Genomic DNA, 9,627 nt, shown 5'->3' with positions numbered 1-9,627 from the left:
TGTGCAGGGCCGAGAAGAGAGGCAGGGGGCACACAGAGTGTGAGACTGAGAGCGAACCAGAGCGAGGGAGGGCAGCTGGGTCCCTCAGTCCTTGGCTGGGAGCACCTGTGGGGACCTGGCCTCCATTCGGATAAAAGGATGGATTCAGAGCGGCAGTGCCCCTCCATTGGGCTCCACGCAGAGCTTGCCTCTGGGGTGCACCTGGGGCCGGGAGTTGAAAGGGAGAGGATGATTTTTCTTTTTTCCCTTGCATCAGTACTGCTTGAATTTTTTTTTTTTTAAACCACATCATCTATTATTTTTAAAACAGAACAGAAAAGATCTATTCTGTTTTTTTCTTTAACAATGTCTATATTGTTTCCTTTTTCTCAAACTGAACAACAGCGGAGGGGATGTGGCTGGATTGTTACAGTGGGTTTCACCCACCACAAAATGTGTGTGTGTGTTGGGGGGGAGCAGTCCACCTGCACTCCAGTTCCGAATGATGAAAGCCTCGGGGCTCAGAGGGACAGGGGCTTTCAAACTCTTCTGATTGTCACCCACAATAAAAAATAAAAAAATATATTTTACAAGATGTCCTACCATAGAGACACACATTCAACTTAAAATCTCACAACACGATAGTCACTCTTGTTGTGTGTGACACTTTCTACCCCATGCAGGTTATTTCCCCCTACTTTGATTTTGCAACATACTAATGAATGGATCAGGACCTGAAGTTTGAAAAACACCCCTCTAGGCCAGCTTCTTGTTGTGCAAACAGGGAAACTGAGGCCCCAAGAAGGGGAGTGAGGGCCCAAACTGCCGCAGCTTCTCAGGATACATTTGCCTATGGCCTTTAAAACAATTTTTACAGCTATTGGGGAGAAATAGGTCTGAATAATAAGAGTAGATTTTTAAAAAGTTTCCAGAGCTGGATGAAATTAGCCTAAGGGTCATGAATCAGAGATTTCCTGCCCTTAGTCGATAGCCTCAAATTCCTAATGTTGGAGGCTTTAGGCCCTTTAAGATAAAATAAACTTTTTGTCCTTCACCTACCCATGCATCCACTTACTCAGCAAATACGCACAGCTGGTCCTAGGCAGAAGCAGGCATGCACGATGGAGGTGGGGTACTTCGCCTTTGGGGTGCTCTCAGTCTCATCGGGAGGCAGCCGTAGAAGCAGACACAGAGGACCTTGCAGTGACAGAGATGAACAGGGTGGGAGTGAGGGCTGTCAGCCTGGTAGGATGGGAGTGTGACCGTTGGAAAGTCATCTTTCTGAGCCTCAGTTTCCTCCCCTGGAAAATGGGGCAGCTGAGACCTACCTGCCTGAGTCCTAGTGAGCCTAGGAAGCATCCAGCCCAGGAAGGCTGGGGAGGGCTTCAGGAGAGCATGGCGGGGAGGCCTGCGGAGGGAAAGGGAGGAGAGGACACAGTCTGTGGGGGACCTGCAGGCCTGAGAGGTGGGACTGGTTGAGGATTTGGGGTCTGGAGAGCAAGGTGTGATGAGAATGACAAGAGGGGCTAGAGATGCAGTAGCCCCAGGATGGAAGCCTTGTCTGCCTGCCACACAATGGAGTTTAAACTTCATCCGTGGGCAAGGAGGCCACCGAGGTGCTCTGTGAAGGGGAATTGAAACAGGCTGGGACCTGGGACCTGGGACCCATTGCTGCAGTGCTTGCACCTGGACAAACATCTCCTCAGTGTTGTTTGCAACAGGTACAAAGAAACTATGAGAGACTAAATACAGAGAAACTAAATACAAAGAAACTAAAAATAACTGTGTGCATGCGCAGCTGGGGCAAATTATGGACAATACGATATAAAAAGACCAAAATCCCAGGGGCCACTTCTGAAGAGCTGGGAGCAAAAGCAGGGTACTGTGCGTGCCCCCTGCATGCAGCACCACCAAGGGGGTGGGCAGATCGCCTCAGCCGCCCCTCCAGCCAGACCCCTGGGCACACCCCTCCCCTCACCCCATATGAGGAACCAGTTCACTCCCCACACCTCACACTCCCCCCGGGAGGGAGCAAGCAAGGGAACCTGTTGGTTGTTCTCGCTCCCTCCTGCTCTAGCAGGGGCCCCAATAAAGCCTTGCCTGGCCTCTTATCAATTTCTATTTATTAAGGAGGCCAAGAACCCTGGTCGGTAACAGAGTGACATGGCCAGATCTGTATCCTTTACCCTGACTCAAGAGATGCCTGCAGCTCTAAGGAAACTGGTCAAAATCTGACACCGTGCAGCACTTGAAAGACACCCGGTAAGTTGACTCAAGAATAGAAAAGGGGGGCTTCCCTGGTGGCGCAGTGGTTGAGAGTCCGCCTGCCGAGGCAGGGGACGCGGGTTCGTGCCCCGGTCCGGGAAGATCCCACATGCTGCGGAGTGGCTGGGCACATGAGCCATGGCCACTGGGCCTGCGCGTCCGGAGCCTGTGCTCCGCAGTGGGAGAGGCCACAACAGTGAGAGGCCCGCATACCGCAGAAAAAAAAAAAAGAATAGAAAAGGGGGCACTTCCCTGGTGGCACAGTGGTTGGGAATCCACCTGCCAGTGCAGGGGACACGGGTTCGATCCCTGGTCCCGCAACAAGAGAAGCCACCACAATGAGAAGCCCGCTTTCCAGTTAGAGGAGGCAAGCCGAGGCATGAAGGCAGCTGCAGCCTCTCCCAGCCAAGTGCGGGGACCATCCGTGCTAGTCTGAGGCCTGGCCCTGACATCAGAGGGAATTCTCCAGCCCTCCATCCTCTGAGGGTCTGCCCTGGAGAGTCGCTTCAGGCTGAGCTCAGGAACTCAGTCCCTGAACCCCTTGGAGGGGCCAGGTATCTGAGCACCTGAGGTGGGGTGTCACAGTGAAAAGGCAGGGTGCTGTACCACACAGATCCAATTGGAATCCTGCTTCTTCCACCTACAAATTAGGTGATTTTGGGAAAGTTACTCAACTTTGCCCTGGACTACAGTTTCCTCATTGTCAAGTTGGGGGCGGGGGTAAGTGTGAATGAGGTAATGTATTTAAAGTCTGTTGTAAGCCCCCAGTTAGGAGTCACTCTAAATGTGATCTCATACTCTTCCTTTACAGATGAGGAAGCTGAGGTCAGAGAGGTTAAGGGACTTGCCCGAGGCCACACAGCTGGCAGAACCAGGAGCCCATTGGTGGTCTGACTAGGTAGCCCATGTACCTCCTAGGAGCTGGCGCTGCTCCAGACTCGGTTCCACGAGAAGAGCCCCGGCTGGCTGCACCCAGCCTGAAACGACGTGTACCTGGCAACCTAGTCCCAGGGGCCACAGTGTGCAGGGATGAGTCACAGCAACCCACTCCAGCAAGGAGACCCCCTCCTCCCCAGTCTGCTCGCGGCCCAGACCTGGTTGCCAAGCAACAAGACACAACACACATAAACACTCTGGGATCCCTCGCTGTAACAGTGAGGCTGTCTATGGCGCTGCTGTCTTTCCCCTGCCCCTCCCCTCCAGCCCCGGCCCCGCAGCCTTCCCTCCGGCTTTTTCTGGGGCAGGAGGTTTGACCCTCGGGCTAAGAGCTTCCAGACCGGAGTGAATGCGGACTTCCCGGGGTGGATGCGGGGCTCTGCCCGGGCGATGAATGGGACGAGTCTACGAGGGGCAGGGTGGAGGGAGGGGCGGCCCAAGGCGTGGACGGCGGCAGGCAGCGTGGACTTTCACCATTTCGGCTGCGTGAGGTGGTGCCCGGGCAGGGCTCCCTGAGGCCGAATCGGAGGACACAGGATGGTTCCACGATGAGAGTGCGTGCCCATTTCCCAGGGGCACGAGGGGCTTCTGCTCCTCTTGGTGCCTCGAGGGCGGTGACAGCGCCCTGCGTGGGTCTGCAGGACTCCGCGGCTCCTCTCCTCGAACCTGCGCACCCGCGCTTTCCTTACGCCACCTCGCATCACCTGGTTACTCAATTTAGCTGCGAACGTCCCTGGGCGGCCTCTCGTCTGCACACTTGCCTGCTTGGCCGAAGACTGCGTGCGCAGTTAGCAGCTATTATTTTAGGATTCCTGTCCTACTCAGGCGCTGAACTTGGGGCTGCATATATATCATTCCATTAACCCTCACAGCGACATTGTAATGCAGGTATTTTAAAATCAGTTTTATTAGGCTTAACTGACATACAACAAAATTCAGCAATTTTATGTGTACAATTTGACGAGTTTTGACAAAAGTATACAAGCTTTTAATCACCGCCACCACAATGTTCATGACATAGAACATTCCCATCACCCCTCTGTAGACAATCCTCCCCTCTTGGCCCCTGGCAACCACTGACCACTAGAGCTTTACCTCTAGACTTTCACATAAATGGAATCCTGTACTCTGAAGTCTTCTGTCTGGCTTCTTTCACTTAGCATAACGCTTTTGAAATTCATTCATATGAGCACTGGTTTGTTCCTTTCTCTGCTAACCAGTTGATGAATAGTTGGATTGTTTCTGGTTTGGGGCTCTCCTGAGAAAAGCGGCTATGAACATAGGTGTAGAAGCCTTTGTGTGGACATATGATTTCATTTCTCTTGAGGAAATCCTAGGAGTGGAATTGCTGATTCATTTAATAGGTATTATTATTATGATCTCCATTATATACATGGAAGAGTGAAGCTCAGAGAGGTTAAGCAGCTTGCCTGAGCTCCCACAGTTTGGCAGAAATTCAAAGTCAAGTCTGACCTGTATGCCAAGTGGCCACCCACAGAAAACAGGTATTTTTTGAGTTGAAAGTACCTCTTTGGTCAGTAATCACTGTAGTGACGCGTACGTGGGCTGAATTCAGCTGCATTCAAGTTCATAGCCTGACACTGAGCATAAGCTGCTGAGCACACCATATGCACAGGGACAAAGGTCACTCCTGGAGGGCACTTCAGCAGGTGACTCCTGGAAGCTTAAACGGCAGGGCTGCAGGGTGTTTGTTTGGTAAAGGTGGTGTTTGCCGGGTTTCTCCACTGTAAAGTGACTATTCCCCCTTTGTAATTAATAGTTTGAGAGACTTTGAAATAAGTATCCTGTACCTCATCAAGCTTTCACCCACCGGTTTGAATATCCAACGTGAATTTCCTAACTCCACCATTCCTTTTACATTTGTTCGTTGACATTCTTCTGTGGCTCCTTCACGTGTCAGTATGCCCCATGGTTTATTTTATGATATGGGATAGAATTCATTACTATCACTGTTTTAATGTTCACCATGTCCCACATCTGGCCAGAAGCAGTCCCTTTAAGCTGACTCCTGAGTCCCTTTAACACACCCTCATGGTTTTCTGAGCACTTCCTTACTCTCTGGTGTACGATGGTCCGGGCTCTCACACTTCTGCACCAGCCCTGGTCCCCTTAGTGGAGAATGGCAAACAGAAACCAAGACTAGGGCATTAGACATACTCATCGTCACTGGGATGTCTGACTTCTAGGCCCCCTCAAGCTACGGGATCTTAAGGCAGCAGGGTTAGGTGAGAGGTATGGACCAGAGACTGGACTTGCAAGTGAGGGCGCAGCGAAGTCAGGCATCGGCCTGTAAGAGAATCTGTAGTCAGAGCCAGGTTCACTGGGTGTGGGAATCCAAGCCAACCACAGTGCAGTTTGTCTGCTCAGCAATCTCTCTACAGCTTCATAATTTTATAAACCTCCAGGGATAACATCTTTCAGCTCTTCCTGCTTTGGCGTGAATTACTTCCAGGGCAGAGGACCTGAGAGGCTGGTTCTCAAGGACGGTGGTAGAGGGTCAGGGAGAGCAGGGGCAGGCCCAGCCGGGGAAGGGTTGTCTCAGGGCCTCCAGGTGGTAGGTTGTGTCTCCCATGGCGACAGAAGACTGCCCAGATTTCTCCTGGCACAGACCCTGTGCTGTGCTTAAGGCTGACCGTCAACTGGCTCATGAGAGCCTGATTATCCGCGTGACTCCAGGAATGAGAGGTGGTGACTCGTCTCGTGGGGACACAATCTCAGAGTTGGTCTCCCTGAAAATGACTGTGCCTGCCGGTCGTGCTGGAAGCCCTCCATTCTGAAGGGCTCGCTGGCTCTTAGTCTAGTGGGGAGGGGGCAGTGCTGGGCTTTCTGTGGGCAGCAGGTGCAGACAAGTGCTGTCCGTTTCCAGTGGCTTCCACATGCCTTACCCCGCGGTGTCCACCACAGTCCTGGGGCAGGATGCCTTCTTCTGTCTTCAGATGAGGATGCTAAGCAAACTGGGCTGAGAAGAGCGGGCACTGGTGTCTGCTAACTCCAGGGTTCTGTGTGGCTCAGCCTGGCCAGAGCTACCAGGCCTGGCCATGGCAGGGCGGCCACCGTTTGAGGACACAGGGAGCCCCACTCTCTGAGACTGGTCTGAGCAGTCTGGAGGGCCTGAAGGTTCAGTGGCACTGCTGTCTCTTGAGACACTGAACCCTGCCCCGCTCAGCTTCAGCGAGGCTGGCCTCTGATGAAGAACCAGTGGAAGAAAGGCCCCCAACCTTCGTGATTTGACTTGTAGAAACCATCTGCCGAAGGAGCTACGTCACACTGGGTTGAGGGGTGTGATAAGCCCTAAGGATGAAGATGACTGACCCTTAACTCACCTCTGCTGGTGCCAGCCCCCTTGATGGTGCACCGCGGGGGCTTGGAGTCCTGCAGAGCAGCTCTGAGAGGGGGCTGGGAAGGCTTGGAGTGAAGGACCAATGGTTTCAGGAATGACGAGGCTGAACCTGGAGAGCAGAGCCCTGGTGCTGGGAGGAACCCCCGGGCGTTAGGCGATCAGGGAGGGACCTGGCAACAGGGAGCCACGTGAGACATCAGGCACGAGGGAGGACCGGACAGGTGGACTCCAGTTCAGGGCTGCTTCATGAGGTGTCCCAGGGACGTGGTGACAGTAACTCCAACCTTTCTCTGCCACTTTTTCCTCACAGGCAAATGAGAATAATAATTCTGCTGAGCTACTCAGGATGTTTGTGAAAACTAAGTGATAATACTTGGTGAATTAAAGAGAGTGGGGAAGAGGCAGAAAGAGAAGGAGAAAGAGGCACAGGAAGAGAATAAGAAGACGGCACAAACAGGAGCAAGGGAAGGGGCAGCCAGTCCTCTTTGTGCTGACAGAAGTCAGAAGCGAGGGGCCCGCGGTGTGTGCGGCGGCGGTGGGGGGCACCAGGAGGCCCCAAGCAAACAGCCACCTGCTAAAAAACCTGGTTATTATTTTTCACAGTTTGATGTCTTAAAAGCATATCTTTTACTATAAAGTCTTAGAATGCACTAATGCGGATAAACCATATGATTTAAATACCTATGGGTCCTTTTCCAAAATAGGAAGTTCTCCCCCAACGGTAACCCATAATATTCCGTTGGCACTATAAGCAAAATTAGCTCATGCTGGGACCAGGGCTAAGGGGATGCGAAAGGGACAGTCATTCCCTGTAGTATGAGGGTCACTTCTCAGACTTAGGTTAGCATTGGGATCTCCTGTGGTCGTTCTCTCTTTGCCTCAGATACTAAGGGCAAAAAGAAATCTCTCTCTAAGAGAGAGAGAAATCTCTCTCCCGGTTCCACAGCAGCCATGAAGCTGTCATTGGCTCCACATAGATCCATTTTATGAACATGTTTCATTGAAAAGATTAGAATAAAGGCAAAGTTTTAAGTATACATACCAGCGATTCAAATTTCTGTTTGCAAGTATAAGGAAAATAAAGTCAAACTACTTAACGCTGTGTTAAGTGAAAAAAGCAGGCTATAAAATTACACGCACAACTACCTGAAAACTATCTTAAAATGTATCTAAAAATAAAAAACAACTCCTCAGCAAAGATCTGCGCGAAGAGAAAAGATTGGATGGAAATACAGCTACAGAAGGAATTAGAGGGTGTTTTCTCTTGTGTTTTCCACATTTTCTATTACTATGTATAGCAGAAGATATGTAACAAATATAATTTTAAAGAAATGTATGTATGAGCAACAGATAAACAGAAGAACTGGAGATGATCAAGATCACAGAAAATTTAAGATAATCCTCTGTTAGAAATCCTTCATATGGCCTTTTACCAAACTCAGAAAACTTCTCGGGCAGTTCCAAGCAGCAGAAATCCCAGAAATGACTTTTCTTTGGTTGTGGAAGCACTGTGCACTTCGATCAGGAGATGTACCTTACTAATGTTTTGCTTTTTGAAACAGCAAAGTGCGTTTCCACCGCAACTGCCCTGAGGATTATAAGAATAATAGACACGCCACCGATCATTTACACAGTACAAGATACGCTTAGGGGTCCTGCTCTGGCTCCCCGAGTCCTGACTCTCCACGCGCTTCTCAGGCAGACACTGTTGGCCGCTATGCAACAGCCATCCATCCCGCGGCTCCCCTGTAACCTAACCTGGCTTTCTGTCCAGATGTGGCCTGGCCGTGTGCCCAGCCCCAGTGTGGGCCTCATATGGGCTGAACCCATCATAGCCAAGCCGAGTCCTCTGCAGGCACAGGCACGTGGCCCAGCTCCTGCCGATGAGATGCTATTAGGAGTAGGTTCTGCTACTGGTGACAGGTATTTACTCCTCTCTCATGAGAAAGTACAGACTGGGAAGGGGGCTCTGCTTCCAGCTCCACCATTCCTGTGTGTGGCCCCTTGTCCTCACTCTCCAAGATGGCCAGGAGGTCTTCCAGAATGGAGGAGAGGATGAAGACGGACGGGCAAAAGCAGTGGTCTGCTGAGGAAGGGTCTCTCAAGGCAAGTACTTGGACTAGACACTTCCACTGATTTCCCTTTAGCCAGTACTTACTTAGTCACACAGCCACATTTAGCTGCAAGGGAGACTGGGAAATGAACTCTTTATTATGGGGGGGGGGTGCCTATGTACTCAGCTAAAATCTGATGACTTGGGAAAGAAAGGGATGAATTTGGGGCCACCATTAGCTGACCTTGCTGCAAAAACAAAAGAGGCAGTCTTCTGGGGGGGAGGGGGGCTGATGTGAGATCATCCTTAATGAAAAGAGAGTCCCAAGCATACCCAGCCTCAGATCTTTGTTTCTAATGTCATCCCCCAATCAAAGAAACCAGGGCTCCTTGGAGAAATGGCTGAATCTATGACTGGGTCAGGAAATAGTCAAGATGAATCTGGCACATCTGTGAAGGCAAGAAAGTAAGGGAGTGCTCAAAAAAGTAAAACAAAAACAAAAACAAAACAAAACCCGCACAGTGATGGGGGTATGTCAAAGGGTCACAGGAGTCGATGGAAAGATCTCCTAATGCCCAAATCTGGAGCTACTCGAACAAAATAATGTGGTACTGGGTTATAAACCAGAGTAAAACATAAATACCCGCGAGTTCATAGTAATGTAAATAAATGACTGTATAAGTAAGTAACTGAGGTAGAAGGGACACATCTCCCACGCAGAAGAATTCTATGGAACTCATGTCGATACTCTGCACTCCAGGGAGTGGAGCATATCTCCCCACTCCTCAGGTGTGAGCACGGTGCCTCCTCTGCAGAGAGTACAGTATGGAAAGGGGGGCAAAAAGACTGTAGAAACCTGACGAACCAGACCTCAAACAGGCAATCAAGGTCAAGCTCAACAGTCATAAATCATGTGGGTAGGATGTATCCTTGACAGGCTGTGGTGAGAATGGCACGTTACCTCTGTGCTCTGCATCCCCCAAACCCATAAGCCTGGTCTAATCACCAGACAAGACAGCAGACATACCACAGT

The sequence above is a fragment of the Grampus griseus genome (assembly GCF_964374135.1).
Source record: "Grampus griseus genome assembly, chromosome: 7".
Taxonomy (NCBI): Eukaryota; Metazoa; Chordata; class Mammalia; order Artiodactyla; family Delphinidae; genus Grampus; species Grampus griseus.
Note: the sequence above shows the minus strand (reverse complement) of the source record.